Here is an 18,278-nt window from a genome sequence, read left to right on the forward strand (position 1 = left end):
GTGCTTGGGGACTACTAGGATGATGCTACGGTAGATAAGGTCATCGAGTTACTTCGCGAATACCAATATTTGTTCTCGACCAAAATCACGAACTTAAAGGGGATCATTGGCGAATTAGGGATGATGAAGATCACTCTAAAACCAGACGTGAAGCCAGTTAAACAGTGACCTTACCAGTTGAATCCAAAGTATAAAGAAAAGGTCCACGAAGAATTAGACAAAATTCTTGCAACCGGAATTATTGAACTAGTGGAAGAATCAGACTGGGTAAGTCCTATGGTAGTACAGGAGAAAAAATAGAAGGGCGAAATTAGAATCTGCGTGGACCTTAGGAAGCTTAACAACACCTGTGTTCACAATCCATTCCCAACACCATTTACAAATGAAGTATTAGAGAATGTTGGCGGATAGGAAGCTTACTCATTCATGGATGGTTTCTCAAGGTATCATCAGATCAAGATCATGCCGAAAGATAGGAGCAAGATGACCTTCACAACCGAATGGGGCTATTTTCAATACACTGTTATGCCCTTTGGGCTGAAGAACGCGCCAGGGATATTTTCGCGTGTAGTGGAGGCCGCATTCAAGGAATACATCCACAAGTTCTTGGAGGTTTATCTTGATGATTGGACTGTGTTTGTGTTAGTTAAACACCATATAGAAAGCTTATGTTTGATGTTGGATACTTGCCAATGACACCAGATTGCATTGAATCTGAAAAAGTGCACCTTCCTCGTTCCCTTTGGAAACCTGCTAGGCCATGTGGTCTACAAACAAGGTCTGATGGTGGATCCTGCGAAGATTGCTATTATTCTAAATCTGGAAGCACCGCAAAGTGTCAAACAACTATGCACTACATTGGGGCACACTTGTTACTATATGAAGTTTATCAAGAGCTATGTGCAAATAACAGTGCCAATGGAGAAGCTATTGAAAAAGGACGCTACATATTGTTGGAATGATGAGTGTGAGAAAATTTTGGATGTTCTCAAGGAGAAAATGGCATCCGCTCCCATTTTGGTCTTCCCAAAATGGGACATTGTATGTGTTGATGCATCATGTATCGCGCTGGGCATTGTACTTATGCAGGAAGGCATGGAAGGCGTGGATCACCCAATCACATTCGTGAGTTGGCAGCTGTCCAAATCAGAAAAGAACTATTCTACCACTGAGTGCGACGGCTTGGCCATGGTATACGTGCTCCAGAAATACTGCCACTATCTACTTGGGGGGCACTTCAAGATGTATACCGATCATTTTGCATGAAATACTTGGTGAATAAGCCTGTGTTGGGGGGACACATATGCAGATGGCTGCTACTGTTTCAAGAATATGACTTTGAGGTCATCATAAAGCCAGGACGCCTAAATGTAGGACCAGATCATTTATCACGAATTAAGACAGGAGAGGAGCCAACAAATTTGGAAGAAGGACTACCTGATGCACAACTATTTACGGTACACATCGCGGACGGCTAGTTCGAAGATATAATTCATTTTTTAACCACAGGGCCTGTGCCGCAGGGATATTCAGTCCAACAGAAGAAGGAATTGGTGGTACGCACAGTGGACTTTTTTGTCATCGCGGGGCACCTCTACAAAATGGGAACTGTTGAGATATTGCGAAGATATGTACCTGAATTTGAACGAGGACAAATCCTTGCCAAAGCACATGGAGGGGCTACAGGAGGACACTATGCAAGACAGGCGGCAACACAGAAGATTCTTTGTGCAAGACTATGGTGGCCAACCCTACATCAAGATTCAAAAGCACACTGTCGGGCTTGTGACGTATGCCAAAGGACTGGGAAACCATCGCGAAGGGATGAGATGCCACTCAATCCACAGATGACGTTGTAGCCATTCGAGAAATGGGCAATAGAATTTGTGGGGCCAATCAAACCTTAGGGGAAAACAGGCGTGCGCTACATCATCACCGTGATAGAGTACCTGACTCGATGGCTGGAATCACAGCTGGTTAAGGACTGCACAACTGCCACAACTATGAAATTTTTGTTTGACAACATGTTGACATGGTTTGGATGCCCGAAAATTTTAATGAGTGACCATGGAATGCACTTCCTCAACAAAACTATTAGCGCACTCACCAAGGAGTTCCAAGTGTAGCATCAGCAAAGTCCGTTGTACCATCCACAAGCTAATGGGATAGTAGAAGCATTCAACAAGATTCTGGAGACTGTACTGACCAAAGTATTTAACACACAGCGAAATGACTAGGATTTTCACATACCCGTCGTATTATAGGCATACAGAACCAAATGCAAGAAATTGACGGGACAGACACCTTTCAGGTTAGTCTATGGCACAGAAGTAGTCATGCTAATGGAATACATCGTACCCAGTTTGTGGATAGCAGTGATGACATGCATATCAGACCGCAAAGCATTAGAAGAGAGGCTCGTGCAATTGGAAGAACTTGAGGAAGAACGGTTTCTGGTGGGATTCCATCAGCAGGTACAGAAACAGTGCGAGAAAGCCTGGCATGATTGCTATATCAATATGCGCACATTCAAGGTAAATGATTTAGTGTTGTTGTATGACAACAAGTTTGAAAATTTTCTAGGGAAACTCAGAATGCATTGGTTAGGACCATATGTGGTCAAAGAAGTTACAGATGAGGGTGCGGTCCAGCTAGTCAAACTTAATGGAGAACCCTTCCCAGGCAGAGTAAATGGTAGTTGCCTGAAGCTCTACACGGGTGGGCCAACTGTCTAACTATCCGTAGGAAGCACATTCTCACCACTCTAAATAGTTGAAAGAGAGTGCGGGACTATAAAACAGTCTGTTAGGGAGTTGCGTGACAATAGGGGTATGCGCAGGGTCGGTATGTCACAAGGGTTACGGTCGCGCAGAAGGGGCTATGCTGCTGCACGGATAAACAAGGAAGTGACCATTGGTGTCACTGTTCATGACAGGATGTCCGAGTTAAGGTGAAAAGAAGCGGGTGGCTGGCATTTAAGACACGGAGTCAGAACAAGATTTGCAACAATCTAATGCCAATATAGCATTAATGAGCCAACAAATGGGGGAATGGTCGAATTTGAATTTCAACAAGCCTATAAATCACAGCTGGTCATCCACCAAACAAACCGTGGCATCTTGAGAATTCATTTATTGCATTGTCCAATAGATATGGACCCGTCAAGATTTGATGCTTTGAGAGTAAGCCCAGTATTTGCAACATTGCCAAAAGAGACATAGGACCTTCTGGACAGCGTAATGTTGACAGCCAAGGATGTCGTGCCAAGCCCAATGCCAATGGTGGGAGATGTACTGGAAATTCCCAGACAGGTAGCAAGACTGGTCCGGATGTCGCTGCGGAACCCGCAGTCTGGTAAGCGATCTATGCAAGATAAGGGCAAGGCGGTGAATCTTGAGACAAAAGATAGAATTTGATTTAACAATTTGTCTCTAGGCCGCATGCCCACGACAAAACTTGAAGATTGGGACCTCGTGGACATCAACAACTCTCTTGCAAAAATGCAACACAAGCTTCAACATACATTGAGTATACTAAACTAGAGATCACTAGCTTGCTGCTCTCGCATAAAAAGTTCATGCATTTGACATCTCAGCTAGAGCTAAAATCCTATGAGTGGTCGCTTTTTGTTAACCTAGCAGAGCAGAATGAGCATCACCAGTTAAGTGAATTAGTAGGGGCCATGGAGCAGGAGATTGAAGAAGCATTGTAGGAGGCAATGACAGAACAACAGATTGAATTTTTTCACTCATAGGGATGGCAGACCGCGAAGCCTTGGTAGCGCAATTCGCTGCACCAACCGAGTGACTCAGGACGAGTCATGATGATTGTGTTGGGGGATTGTTGGGCAGCGGATCCCCCGCGTAATGTTTTTGGGGCTTAAAGCCCACAATGTTGGGTAATGGTATTGTAAAGGCTCTGCAAAGTGCGTGGAGCGCGAATTGTAATGAGTCAAGTCAAAGGGTTGTCCGCCCTCAAATATTGTAATTTAATATAGAGTGTGTTAGCCTACCCATGGTCCGTGGACCATGGGAATGTATAAATAGAGCGAGGCTCTAAGTATAGAAGGCAACTTTTGGTTAGTCTTAATCTCAAGTGATATGGGTTTTTGAATGCCATATTTGCTCTGAGTCTATAAGTCCGAGCCTTGGGTTGTAGGAGTAGGAAGAGGCTCTGTAGCTATGTGCGCAGAGGCCTGGTAGAGTCTGCAGTTGTGTGTGCGAACCCCTGCAGCTGAGTGCGCAGGGTGGAATTGGATTGTACTGGAACAAAAGGTTAATAAAAGATAAGTTTATTTTGGAATATTGTGCATCTGATCTATGTGTTTATGTTTCGGTTATATCCTTGCATCTCTTTACAGCTTATGATTGCGTGCATTGGTTATAAATGTTAAATGAGTAAATGAGAATACTAGTTCCACAAAATTAAGTCAGATCTATAATAATAACCCCGTAAGGGTAAAGGATCTAGGCAACGCCTCTTCACACTCTGTACAAAGCTACGCAAAGGTCAGATAGTTGTGTGGAGTAGTGCAAGCGTGCAGGATTGGTTCGTAATCTTTACAGACCTCATCAAGACATCCCTAGGGTGTGGAAACCTAGTTCCAGCACCCTCCCATACTACCTCGGGTGAGACCTCATTCCGCGCTCTACGGACTGTTCCCAAAAGGGCTGGTAGTTTCAGGATTTGTTTGGCTAAAACACTTCTGAACCTGGGTCAGGCCCCAACAAGCCAACACCTAGAGGCCATGTATGGACAAATTCTCTGGAAACCCTTTGTGGGTTGAGTTACTAGTCCTGGAATCCTTGGTTGGACAAACACTCTAGAAGCCTGGCAGGAGCTATGGGTTAAGTTACTAGTCCTAGAAGCCTTGTTTGGAAAAATTCTCCAGAAGCCCAACAATAGTTGTGGGTTGAGTTACTAGTCCTGGATAACTTGGGTAGAGACGAATGTGGTGATGGTTAGTGATGTCCGACTTTGAGGTGGAATCACTGGTTAAGGGTTGAGGTGGTTTTGCCTCTGGAAACCTTAGAGGATTTTGATTGATGTGTTTTATGAGATCCCATATTCATGCTTGGAACATGGAATGGAGGTGACTAGATGAAAGAAAAATTTATTTTAGCCTAGTCTATGGTCAGGTGGTTCGTGGAAGTCCCAAACCTAGTTGACCTTTGCATAATTAATATGAGGTTATTTCTCATTATTGTTTCATGAGTATTATATTGGATTATATGGTTATTGTTTCCTTGGTATTTTGTTAGGTCCCTATAATACTAGTGATTCCTAGATTATTATTGTCATTGTAGCCTCTTATTTTTATTATTGTGCCCCTATTGTCCCCACATTGTTATTATTGTGCCCCATAGAAGCCCGTTATTGTTATTGTTGTGCCCTTGCATTATTATTGTTATGTTGGCTTTGATTATATTGTGACCCCTTAGACTCCTATATATAGAAAGGGGGTTTTGTCATTTGTATCATCCAAGAATTAATCATTTGTGTAATGTAAAGGAGGTTTCCCCTCAAAGAAGCTTATTTTGAAGTCGTTGATCTATCTTTTCTTCTATTTTTTGAGTTGGTTGCATAACATTTGGTATTAGAGCTTTGGATTCTAGGGTTTTGCTGATCCAAACAAGTCATCATGGAATTTTCGCTATAAGTTTTTTTTATACAATGTTTCAGAAGCTGAAAAACAACATTTGAGAAAAAATATTGATGAGCCTCGGGTCTAAATTTCAGAGCCTGTCTCGTTATATTTTCAGAGATATGATCCAAGGAAGTTAGGGTTTTTGCAGGATATTGAATTACATCCCAAACAGGTGACCTTGGGAAAATCATCATAACTTTCTCTCTGAGTATCAGATTGAAATTTCTTCAGAAGTTACAAAAAGAGGATGGACAGTAGTGTTCGATGCATCGTTTTCAATTCTGAAGGTTGAAATGGTGATACGTGGCACTTCATACAATTTTTCTCTATTGAAAAAGTGTATAATCATGTCATCTTGGGAGATTGGGCATAACTATTTCTTGGAGAATCAGATTTCGATCAAACTTGTGGCATTAGAAAGAGGACTCATAGGGATACCACATTTCACAATTTCAAATGTTGGAGATCCAAAATTTCATAGATACATCAGATTCAATATCAAGCTTTGATACCAAATGTTATACAACCAGCTCACAAAATAGAAGAAAAGATAGATCAATGACTTCAAAATAAGCCTCTTCGAGGGGGAAACCTCATTTACATTACACAAATGAACAATTATTGGATGATACAAATGACAAAACATCCTTTCTATATATAGGAGTCTAAGGAGTCACAATATAATCAAAATCAACATAACAATAATAATACAAGGGAACAACAATAACAATAGTGGGCTTCTATGGGGCAGAATAATAACAATGTGGGGACAAAAGGGGCACAACAATAACAATAAGGGGATACAATGACAATATTAATGGGGTATTCACTAGTATTATAGGGACCTAACAAAATACCAAGCAAACAACAACCATATAATGCACATATAATCCAATATAATACATGATCCAAAACAAATCTTAAACCTCTAAGTCTTCAAATATCGGAAACAGAGAACGCAAAGAAAAACACTGAGGAATGGCGGAAACCCAAGTGAATCGGAAATGGTGAAATGTTGAATCAGAGCCGTTGGATCTGCTAGGTCAACGGTCGAGATGGAATCAGTAATATCGCATCGAAGGTGGCCAACAGAACGTATCATACGCAGCCCATTGGGAAATGCGATCAGCAAACCAGCGACTTAACGCGAGCCATCGGATTGGGCACGCAAATCCAATGGTGGAGATCACATAATCACATTGCAATGTTACCAAAGGTAGAACTTACCCGCAGGCCCAAAGTCTATGCGATATGCGATTTTTGCTTTATCGCATCGCAAATAATCAAATAGGAGGACTTTACACAGGTGCAAAGGATTTCAACGGACCCGAAGGAATTATGAACCAAAACAATAGAAATTTGAATTCCATGGTAAATGGTATTTTAGACGGGCTTCAAGCAGTAAGCGGTATTGGACAGGCTCTGCCCAATTCCATACATTGGCTGACACGTAGCATGACGCAGGAGAGAGGAAACCACTTTTTCGGGTGGGTAATCCCTGTGCAAGTGGGTTGCCCAAAAAGGTCGTCAGTCGTTGGATTAACGGAGTGTAGATCAACGGTCAAAGGGGCTATTGGTGGATGAGGCATGACAGCTATCCAGTTCATCTATTTCAGGATTAGTGCTGGAGAAAGGCTGGACAGTCGGGACCACCCATGCCCGTCAGTCCTTTCATTCAAACTATTTCTAAAATAAACAAATTAGTTTCCATGCTCTAAGAATTTTTGTAACAAAAACGTGTTATAAAACACGATGAACGTAGAAAAGTTAAAATAAGGAGGGAAAAGAGAGGTTGACAGAGTCTAAGAGCTAGAGAGCCAGAGGGAGTTGACAGTATGAAGGTGGAGAAAGCAAAGCAGAGCAGAACTAGAAGGGTTTGGAGAACCATCCAGGGGGTCTGGTGGTCGTGTAACTCTATGTATTGGCATTGACTATTGTGTTGAGACTCAGTGTTTGAGCTCACAAATTTTAATCTCTATTTTGAAGATATAATATAGAGGTCGCACTGAAAGCTTGGACCAGGAGACGTAGCTAGGAAGTCTGGTGAACTCCTTTATCATTTGGTTGTATTGATATGTGTCTTATTGTTTCTTTTAACTATTGATTGTCTATATTATTCGCAATATTATTGATCCATTGCACTAAGTAATATAGGCATTTCCTGCACATAAGTCTATAATACCTTAGTCTTTATTTAAGATTGCATTTTAGATCAAGTGGTATCAGAGCTTAAGGTTAAGGTTTTTGTTAAGTTTAGACAAGCTTGTGTAGGAATTTGAATGCCAACTACATTAAAGCTCAGACTAGGAGAAGGAGAACTTGTTGAAGCTAATCCAGAAATTGGAAGAGTCTTTTCTCAGAGAAGAATGGAAAAAGAAACTCCATTGGGAAAGAATCTCAGTTTATAGACAATTTTATGACAATACGAGCCATGGTGGAAGAGATGTATATGGAGTTCAAGAAGGGTCGAGGTGAAAGCACTTCAACACCTAAACTAGATAAAGGAGCAGAAGAAACTTTTCTATTTTCTCCTCCAGAAGACAAAGGAAAAGGAGGAAGGCCTCCTCCACTGTCTCCTCCATCATCATCATTATTGTCCTCAGAGTCATCCTCTTCACATAAAACTAGTTCTTCTAAGAAGAAGAAGAAAACTTCTCTAATCAAATTAGATGTAAAGTTTGATTTGCCAATTTCTGATGGAGAACTTAATGCAAAGAAGCTAGATAATTGGATAAGGAAAATTGATGTATATTGCAAGGTGCAGAATGTTGAATCGGAAAGGAAGAAGATCCAGCTGGCTAGCCTTCGACTAGGAGGAACTGCTGATCCGGATTTAAACAGGAACGCAACAAATTACAGAGATAACCATATACACAAAGATGCAGTGGAAATAATACTTCATTTCATTAATGGAAAATACTGAAATATGCTTACAACCAGAAATGGAAATAAACCAGCTAGGGCGATGGTAGCTTATCTCTAAGAAGAGATGTGGTGGCTACATGCCTCTGAACTGTGTTACAATGAGGCTCGAAGGCCTATTTATTGTTGAGAAACAATGTAAAACCCTTAACATTCCAAAACCTAACCCTAGGAGATGAAACGCCAAACTGTGGGCCCCGTTTGGGGGTAAATTGGTACATCAACTTCCCGGGGTCGTAACTTTGGCATATGATCTCCGTTTGACGCATACAATAGCTCATTAGAAAGATCTATCTGAGCACTATCATTGTTGGAATGGGCAACATGGGTCCATTCCATGGACCCATGTTGCCCTTGGATTCCTCAAAAAACGTCGTTTAGGGCCTCAAAACTGCTCCGGAAGTTCAGGACCCGAAAAACTGCTAAAAATAGTAAGTTGTGCTACAATTAAGGAAACTGAAAATGCTGAGAAAGACAATGGTGGGGGTCCAGGTGGCCACCAATATCCACCTGGATCATTCCTCCCCCCTTAGGAAGCAATGGTCCCCATTGCGTTGAGCTCCTCCATGAGATGAGGAAACTTCTGCTGAACTTGTTCCCTGCTGAGCCACTTGCCCTGCTGAAGGAGTTGGCCTGCTTTGACAACTCGATACAGTTGGATATTCTGTTGGCGAGTGTTCTTGATCTGTGTGTCCATGATTCGATCAGTTGCAACTTGTTCCATGCAATCTGGATTTAATTCTGTGGGTTTGAGCTGTTCTGCAATGTCGGATGTGTCTAGCAATGGTGGAAAGTATGGCCGAAGGCGGTCCACATTGAACATTGGGTGCAGGCCAATGAATGGGGGAATGCTGAGCTCAAATGCATTGTCTCCCATAGCCTTAGTAATGGTGTAAGGACCATATCGGAGTGGTCTCAATTTCTGATAGGCTCCACTAAGGCGTTCCTTTTGCAAATGCAACCAGACTTTGTCGCCCACCTGAAACTTGTGTGGCACCCGGTGTTGATCATGTCGCTGCTTGTACTTGGCATTTGATTTCTCAACAATGTCATGGACCTGCTGGAAAATATGTTGGATGCGCTCAATGAAGTTGGTGGCCTTATCTGTTTCGGACTGGACATGAGCTGAATTCATGTGAGTAGCCGCAAGGGGCATGGCCACATCAATGGGGCATAGTGGCTGGAATCCCAAACCCACCTGAAAAGGGCTATGGCCAGTGGAGCTGTGAAGAGCTCGGTTGTAGCTGTGCTGAACATAGGGGAGGCTCTCGTCCCATGTGCATGGATGCTTTGAGTTATACATGCGCAGAATGTGCACAATCATCCTGTTGAAAACCTCTGTCTGGCCATCAGTTTGAGGATGGAAGGCTGTGGACTTCGTGAGTTTGGTGTCCAGCATTGACCAGAGACTGGACCAGAATGTGCTGAGAAACCGACTGTCCCGATCTGAGATGATAGACTGTGGGATCCCAAAGTGCACCCACACTCGTTCAAAGAAGAGTTTAGCAGTGGCTTCTGCTGTGATATTCTTCTTGCAGACCATCATAATGGCCATCTTCGAGAACCTGTCGACGACCACAAAAACACAGTCATTTCCATGCTTAGTGGAAGGAAGGCCTGACATGTAATCCATAGAGATGGATTCCCAAGGTCGACTAGGGGTAGGCAACGGGGTATAGAGGCCATGCTTCTTAATGGTCGGTTTGGCAATGGCACAGGCAGTACATGATCGGATGTACTTCCCAACATCCTGTCGAAGATTCGGCCAATAGAAATAATTTTGCAGTACTGCCACTGTTTTCTCGACCCCGAAATGCCCAGCAGCCCGACTGTAGTGTGCTTCCCAAATCATCTTGGCACGCTCGCTTGAAGGAACACAAAGGTGACCGAGGTGGCATAATAGGGCGTCCTGGAGGTGAAAATCTGCAACATGCCGACCCTCCAAGAGTGTCTGGTATGTGTGGCCGAATTCTGGGTCGCTTTTGTAGAGAAGTGGCCAGTCAGCAGTCTCGTGCCCACAAGAGTTGAGCATGGTGGTTAGCGCCATGATCGGTGGCCGACTAAGGCAATATGCAACATTATTGGTGCTGCCCTTTTTATACTTGATATTCAAGTAAAACTGTTGCAGGTATGTAGACCACTTCTGATGGCGATCATTCTGCAATTTCCCTTGGGTCTGTATGAACTGCAGAGGTCGGTGGTCTGTGTGGATGACCGTTTCCTTCCCCAAAATGTAATGCTTCCATTGTCGGCAGGCTTGTACAATGGAATACATCTCTTTATCATAAGTGGGGTACTTCCGGACTGTGTCTGAAAGTGTTTCATTGTGATATGCCACTGGATGTCCATGTTGAGTAAGGACTGCCCCAATAGCATAGTCAGAGGCATCTGTCTCGACCTCAAATGGTTGTTGTAAATCTGGTAACGCGAGCACTGGTGCTGTGCAGAGGCGATCCTTCAATTCCCTGAATGCCTTCTGTTGAGATTCAGACCAAAAGAATTTTGCTTTCGCCCCGCCCTTGGTGACTTGACTCAAGGGCCAAGAAATATGAGAAAACCCCAACACAAACCTGCGGTAGAAGTTGGCAAGACCTAGAAAGCTGCGGAGCTCTGTTAGAGTGGTTGGAGAGGGCCAATCCCGAATGACTTAGATCTTGGCCAGATCGACATGCACCCCCTGTTCATCAATGATGTATCCCAGATACTGAACCTGGGTCATGCCAAAAGTGCATTTCTCCAAATTGGCACATAGCTTGTGTTGCCGCAGTGTTTGGAGAACCTGTCGGATGTGGTGGAGGTGCTCTTCCCAACTCTGGCTGAAGATCAGAATGTCATCCAAGTATACTACTACAAAAGAGTTGGTGAATGGCCGCAAGATGTCATCCATTAGCCTCATAAAGGTTGCAAGAGCATTCGTCAATCCGAAAGGCATGACCAGCCATTCGAAGAGGCCCTCCTTGGATTTGAAGGCCGTCTTCCACACATCGGAGGGTTCGATTGGTACCTGGTGATATCCTGACTTCAAATCGATCTTGCTGAAATATTTCGCCCCCTTTAGTTGGTTTAGGAGGTCATCAATCCGCGGGATCGGGTACCTATTACGGACAGTGATCTTGTTCAATGCCCGATAGTCAATACAGAGTCTCCACGTCCCATCCTTCTTCTGTACCAACACGATCGGGCTCCCACAAGGCGATGAACTCGGACAGATGTGACCTTTCTACAGGAGCTCCTGAATCTGCCTCTTGATTTCATCGTTCTCCAGAACGGAGCACCGATAAATTGGTCCATTGGGTAGCGGTGCACCTGGGGTCAGATCGATGGAGTGCTTGACTTGACAATGCAGAGGAACCCCTGCCGGGGAGGTGAAGATGTCCTCGTACTCCTCCACAACCTTGTCCATCTGTAGTTGTCATGCAGAGGGACCCCGTTTGGAGGTCGCGGCAACTGTCTTCTTCTTTCCTTGAGGGCGTATCATCAGGAAAACAAATTTCCTGGTTTTGGAAATGATCTTACTGCATTGTTTTGCAGTAATCAAAGAGATGGCGGCAGCTGGTGCTACCTCTGGTATCCTGAACAACTTATTTCCCAATGTAATAATAACAACACGGGGCCTTGATTCATACACAGCATGTCGCTTCCACAAATATGGTTGTCCCAGTAATACATCACAAACTTCAAGGGGAGCAATGTCACACAATACCTCATCCGTGAAGGGCTTGATGTTGTATGGAAGGCGACACTGTTGGCTCACGCGAAGATCCCGTCCTTGGTGAAGCCATCCAATGGTGTATGGTTGTGGATGTGCTGTGGTCGGTAAGCCCAACCACTTCACGACCTCTGCCGAAATGAGGTTCTTTTGACTCCCGCTATCAACAATGAACTGTATCGGGGAGCCCTTTACCCACATCTGGGAGTGGAAGAGACGCTCCTCCTCCTCTGGATCTTCGGGTTCATTTTTCTGGATCTTTGCGGTAGCAACAATGGCGCTGGGATCTGCATCAATGATCTGCTTCCCTTTTTCATACCCCTTGTCGGGTTCTGACTCAGAGTCGGAACATGCATCTGATTCTGAAACCTTTAGCTCAGCCACCAGTGACTGCTTGGCCCGACACTCACTTGTGTTGTGAGTGGAGCTCTTATGGAACTCGCACCATTTTCCAGTGTCCCTTCTCGGCTTCGCGGCGCTGTTCTTTGCTTGCTGGTTGTCTTGGGCTGTCCCGCCTTGGCTTTGTCCTTTGTTCTGTGGTTTAGGGACACCTTTCCACTGCTTTGGATTCGCAGATCCAAAGTCTCGCTTCTTTTGTTTAAACTTCTGCTCGACCTTGACGGCATATCGGTATGCTGCGCCGAGCGAGGGGATGTTTAGGAATTTTATTTCTTCCTGGATGTACTTGTGCAGGTAGCCACTGTATTTGAGTATCAAATGTTGCTCCAAATCCTTGATACCCAACTTTGTGCGAAGGGTATGGAAAAGAATGGTGAACTCCGGCACGTCTTGGTCCCTTCCCTGCCGCAGCGTGGTCCACTTTATGTATTCGTCCTCATAGCTTCCGACAGGGTAGTACTGCTCCTTGATGGCATCCCAGAACGAATCCCAGGTGGGTGCGGCTGAAAATAGTGAGCCAGTACTTTCATCCTTCTGCTCGCAGTAGGTTTCCCACCAGTCCTTGACGTGGGGGGCTGCTTTGAGAAGAGCAAAAACAATCTTTTCCTGACTCGAAAATTCATGAACAGAAAAATAACCCTCTAGCATATTTAACCATTTATCTACGGCATCGGTGTCTATCTGACCCTCGAATATGGGGATTTCAAAATTAACTTGTACCTTAAAGGGTGTGGCATTTCCAGAGGAGCTTCTGGAAGCCGATGCGCCGCTTCTGGGTAGCCGCTGAAGGATCTGGTCAAAGCTGTCCATCATCGCGTTCCGTTGTCGCTCGAGGGCTTCTTCGAGCAAGATTTTGATGGGATCTCCTGCCCCCTTGTCTTTCTTTTCGTCCGCCATGGGAGGCCGTCGGGATTTGCGAGGCTGGTCTTGCAAAGGTTCAACCAGTTCAAGCCCTAACTCCTTATATCCCGACCTTGTTGGGGACATGCAAAGAAAAACAGAGAAAAAGTAGACCGCTCTGATACCACTGATCTGGATTTAAACAAGAACGCAAAAAATTACAGAGATAACCATATACACAAAGATGCAATGGAAATAATACTTCATTTCATTAATGGAAAATATTGAAATATGCTTACAACCAGAAATGGAAATAAACCAGCTAGGGCGATGGTAGCTTATCTCTGAGAAGAGATGTGGTGGCTACATGCCTCTGAACTATGTTACAATGAGGCTCGAAGGCCTATTTATTGTTGAGAAACAATGGAAAACCCTTAACATTCCAAAACCTAACCCTAGGAGATGAAACACCAAACTGTGGGCCCCGTTTGGGGGTAAATTGGTACATCAACTTCCGGGGGTCGTAACTTTGGCATATGATCTCCGTTTGACGCGTACAATAGCTCATTAGAAAGATCTATCTGAGCACTATCATTGTTGGAACAGGCAACATGGGTCCATTCCATGGACCCATGTTGCCCCTGGATTCCCCAAAAAATGTCGTTTAGGGCCTCAAAACGGCTCCGGAAGTTCAGGACCCGAAAAACTGCTAAAAATAGTAAGTTGTGCTACAATTAAGGAAACTGAAAATGCTGAGAAAGACAATGGTGGGGGTCCAGGTGGCCACCAATATCCACCTGGATCAACTGCACTAGTATGGTGGGAAGGTAAGACACAAGTTGATCTTCAAAAACATGGTAAAATCATTTCTACCTGGAATGAATTTGTTTCTGCTATCAAAAAACAATTCTATCCTTTGGCTTACATGTAGCAAGCAATGATGAGTTGGCAAACTCTTTGACAATTGAAGGGACGCAGTGTACAGAGTTATACTCAGGAATTTAGGAAAAGAGCTTTAACACTAGGTATTTCATTGGATTCACCTGAGACTTTATTGAAGTATATAGGTGGTCTTCATAGTTATTTAAAACATACTATACTTATGTTTAATCCCACTAGCTTAGATGATGTATCAGTTCAAGCAACACATCTAGAGGCTAGAGGTAAGAATGTAAACCCAGAGGTTGGGAAATCATCCAAATATTTTGTAAACAAGAATAAAGAAAAGAAGAAACTAAAATGGAAGGAGAGGAAATAAAACATTGTAAAGAAGGATAAACCTTCATGCACTCATTGTAAGAAAGAAGGACACGATGAGGCACATTGTTGGTCTTTGCATCCAAAACTGAAGCCTAAGAAGTTCGGGGGTAAGGAGAGAAAGAATGTTGTTGCTATTCAGAAGGACTTGGGGTTGGATTCAGGTGATGAAACAATAGTTACAGCCACAGGTATTAAAGGTAAAGATTCTGAAGCATCCACAAGTAATTCTTCACAATCTGTTGATAATGAAAGTAATGAGAGGAAAAGAAATGAGCTATTTCATATTAGAGTAATTTCCAAGCACAATAAAATTGATACTTTATTTGATAGTGGATCACAAGTAAATTTGATTTCTGAAACAATTGTAAAGAAGTTGGGATTAGAAACAAAGCCTCATAAGAAGCCATATCCATTAGGTTGGGTGTGTGATAAAACAAAACTACAAGTCACGAGACAATGTAAACTTAGGTTTGCTATCGGATCAACATTTGTAGATGAGGTGGAGTTAGATATAGTTCCATTGGACATATGTGGTATTGTTTTAGGAAGGCCATACTTGTATGATAGAAAAGATATTTTCTATAAAGCTGAGAATAAGTATCAACTCACTAAAGATGGAATAGAATCCACTATAAGGGCTCATAAACTCAAATATAACTACTCTCTCATAAACTCAGCGCAGATGAAAAGAATTGTGAATTCAAGTAAGCAATTTTTACTAATGGTTGTAAAGGCAAAGGATCCTGAAAAATCCAATGCATTTGAAGGCTGTGATCCTAGACAGAAAGCTGATTTAGTTAAAGTTGTTTCGAAGTATGATATGCTATTTCAAGAACCTAAAGGTCTGCCACCCAAGCGAGAAATAGTACATGATATTCATTTATAACAAGATGCTCCACTACCTAACATTGGAATGTACAGGTTATCAACTTTAGAGAATGTAGAGATAAAGAAGCAAGTACAGGGGTTGCTCGACAAGGGCTTCATACGACCAAGCACATCACCATGTGGATCGCCAATCGTGCTGGTGAGAAAGAAAGATGGTTCGTGGAGAATGTGTATTGATTTTATAGGACTAAATAAAATAATGATCAAGAATCGTTATCCTTTTCCTCAAATAGATGATTTGTTAGATCAATTGAAAGACACGGATTACTTTTCTAAGTTAGATTTATGAAGTGGCTACCATCAGATCAGAGTCGCAGAACAGGATGCCTGGAAGATTACTTTCAAGACAAAGCAAGGACTTTATGAATGGTTGGTTATTCCTTCTAGCTTAACTAATGCTCCTGCTACATTTATGCGAGCTATGAATGATGTATTTAGACCATTTATTGATGATTTTGTAATAGTTTATTTAGATGACATTCTTGTTTTTAGTAAGACATGGGATGAACATGTAAAGCATGTGAAGCAGACTTTAGATGTTTTAAAAACATAAAATATCTATGTAAAACTATTGAAATGTGAATTTGGCAGAACATCTTTAAATTTTTTGGGTTATATTGTAGGGGGTGGTGAATTGAAGATAGATCCCTCTAAGGTTGAAGTCACTGTGAATTGGCCTAAACCCAAATCTGCTTTAGAAGTTAGGAGTTTCCTAGGGGTAGCACAATACTGGAGAAAGTTTATTGCTTTATTGATTACAGCTCCTTTACATGCTTTAACAAGTTTGAAACAAGTGTTTCAGTGGGGAGGCAAACAACAGAAAGCCTTCGACACCTTGAAAGAGAAAATTAGTACAACACCAGTACTAGCACTGCCAAATCTTCAGCATCCATTTGAGATTGAGACAGATTCCAGTGACTCTGCCATGGGAGCAATGTTGATGCAACACATGAAACCCATATGCTATCATTCTGAGACATTTACTTCTGCAGTAGTTAATTATCCTACATATGATAAAGAATTGTATGCATTAGTACAAAGTGTGAAAAAGTGGAAACATTACATAATGGGTAAAGAAACAATCATACATACAGATCATCAACCACTTCAATATTTGCAGTCACAAACTAAATTGCAACGATCAAGACATTACAGGTGGATGGTTTTTCTACATCAATTTCATCTTATCATCAAATATAAGAAAGGCATACACAATAAGGTTGCAGATATGTTATCAAGACCAATCATAAATGCATCTACTATACTTAAGCATAACTTAGTAATTCATGAAAGTTACATTGAAAAATATGCTCAAGATGTAGATTTTAAAGATGTATATGCAACTTTAAGTCATGGAGAATAGGTAGAAGAATTGGATTATTATGCCAAGGATCAACTCTTATATCATTTAGGAAAGCTATGTATTCCACAAACTGAAAGAGTTAACATAATTCGAGAAGCACATAATTCTCTCATATCAAGTCATTTTGGTGTAAGTAAAACAGTTGCAAAGGTTCTGTTATTGGCCAAGAATGCATGAGACAGTTTCTACATACATCAAAGGGTGTACTATGTGTGCTACAAGCAAGCCCAGTAATAGAAAATTAGGCTTGTACACTCCACTCCCAATTCCTTCTCGTCCTTTGGAAAGTGTTTCCATGGATTTTTATGGGGGATTGCCAAAGTCTAGGAAAGGTCATGATTATTTGTATGTAGTTGTGGACAAGTTCAGTAAAATGTGTATTTTGATACCGTGTAATAAGCAGGTTACAGCTAAACAAACAACGAAGTTGTTCTTTCAGAATGTATGGGTTCATTTTGGGTTACCCACTTCTATTGTGTTTGATCGAGATTCTCGATTTGTTGGGAAGTTTTGGTCAAGTCTATGGGAGTTAATGGACACCAGATTGAAGAAAAGCACAACATTTCATCCACAAACAGACAGTCAGACAGAAGTGGTCAACAAGAAGTGATCCAGTTGCTTAGAGGCTATTGCAACAAGCATCCCAAGCTTTGGGATGAGAATTTGTGTTATGTGTAGCATGCTTACAACCATGCCAAACACTCTTCTACTCAGGGATCTCCTTTTGAGACTTGTTTTGGTTTTATACCAAAGTCTCCCTTGGATTTTTTCTATGGTAAAGACATAGTAGTTGATGGACACAATGATGTGGACAAAGCAACTAACTTCATTAAACAAATGCAGGAAATTCACCAGGTAGTATAGGAATAGCCGGAAAGAAGTCAAGCCAAGTACAAGGCAAGAAATGATAAGCATCGAATTGAGCATAGTTTCCAAGTTGGTGATCAAGTCTAGCTGTATATTAGCAAAGACAGAATGTAGGGTGAAGGTAAGAAGCTTAAACCAATAAGGTATGGACCTTTCAAGATACTTGAAATTTTTTGTGAAAATGCTTTTCGCCTTGATTTACCAGCTTATATTTAGATCTACTTAGTTGTTAATGTTGAAAACATGAGATTGTATGAACCTTCAATGATTGAAGATCCTAAAGAGCAAGGTTAGTTGCCTTCTATTGAGGATCTGTTGCCTGAGTATCTCAATGAGTTGCAGGAGGACACAGTTTTGGACAAGAAGGTGAGAACTACGTGTCG

The sequence above is a fragment of the Pinus tabuliformis genome, chromosome 3_2 (assembly GCF_031772625.1).
Source record: "Pinus tabuliformis cultivar Carrire ecotype Pingquan chromosome 3_2, CPIR1, whole genome shotgun sequence".
NCBI classification, from domain to species: domain Eukaryota; kingdom Viridiplantae; phylum Streptophyta; class Pinopsida; order Pinales; family Pinaceae; genus Pinus; species Pinus tabuliformis.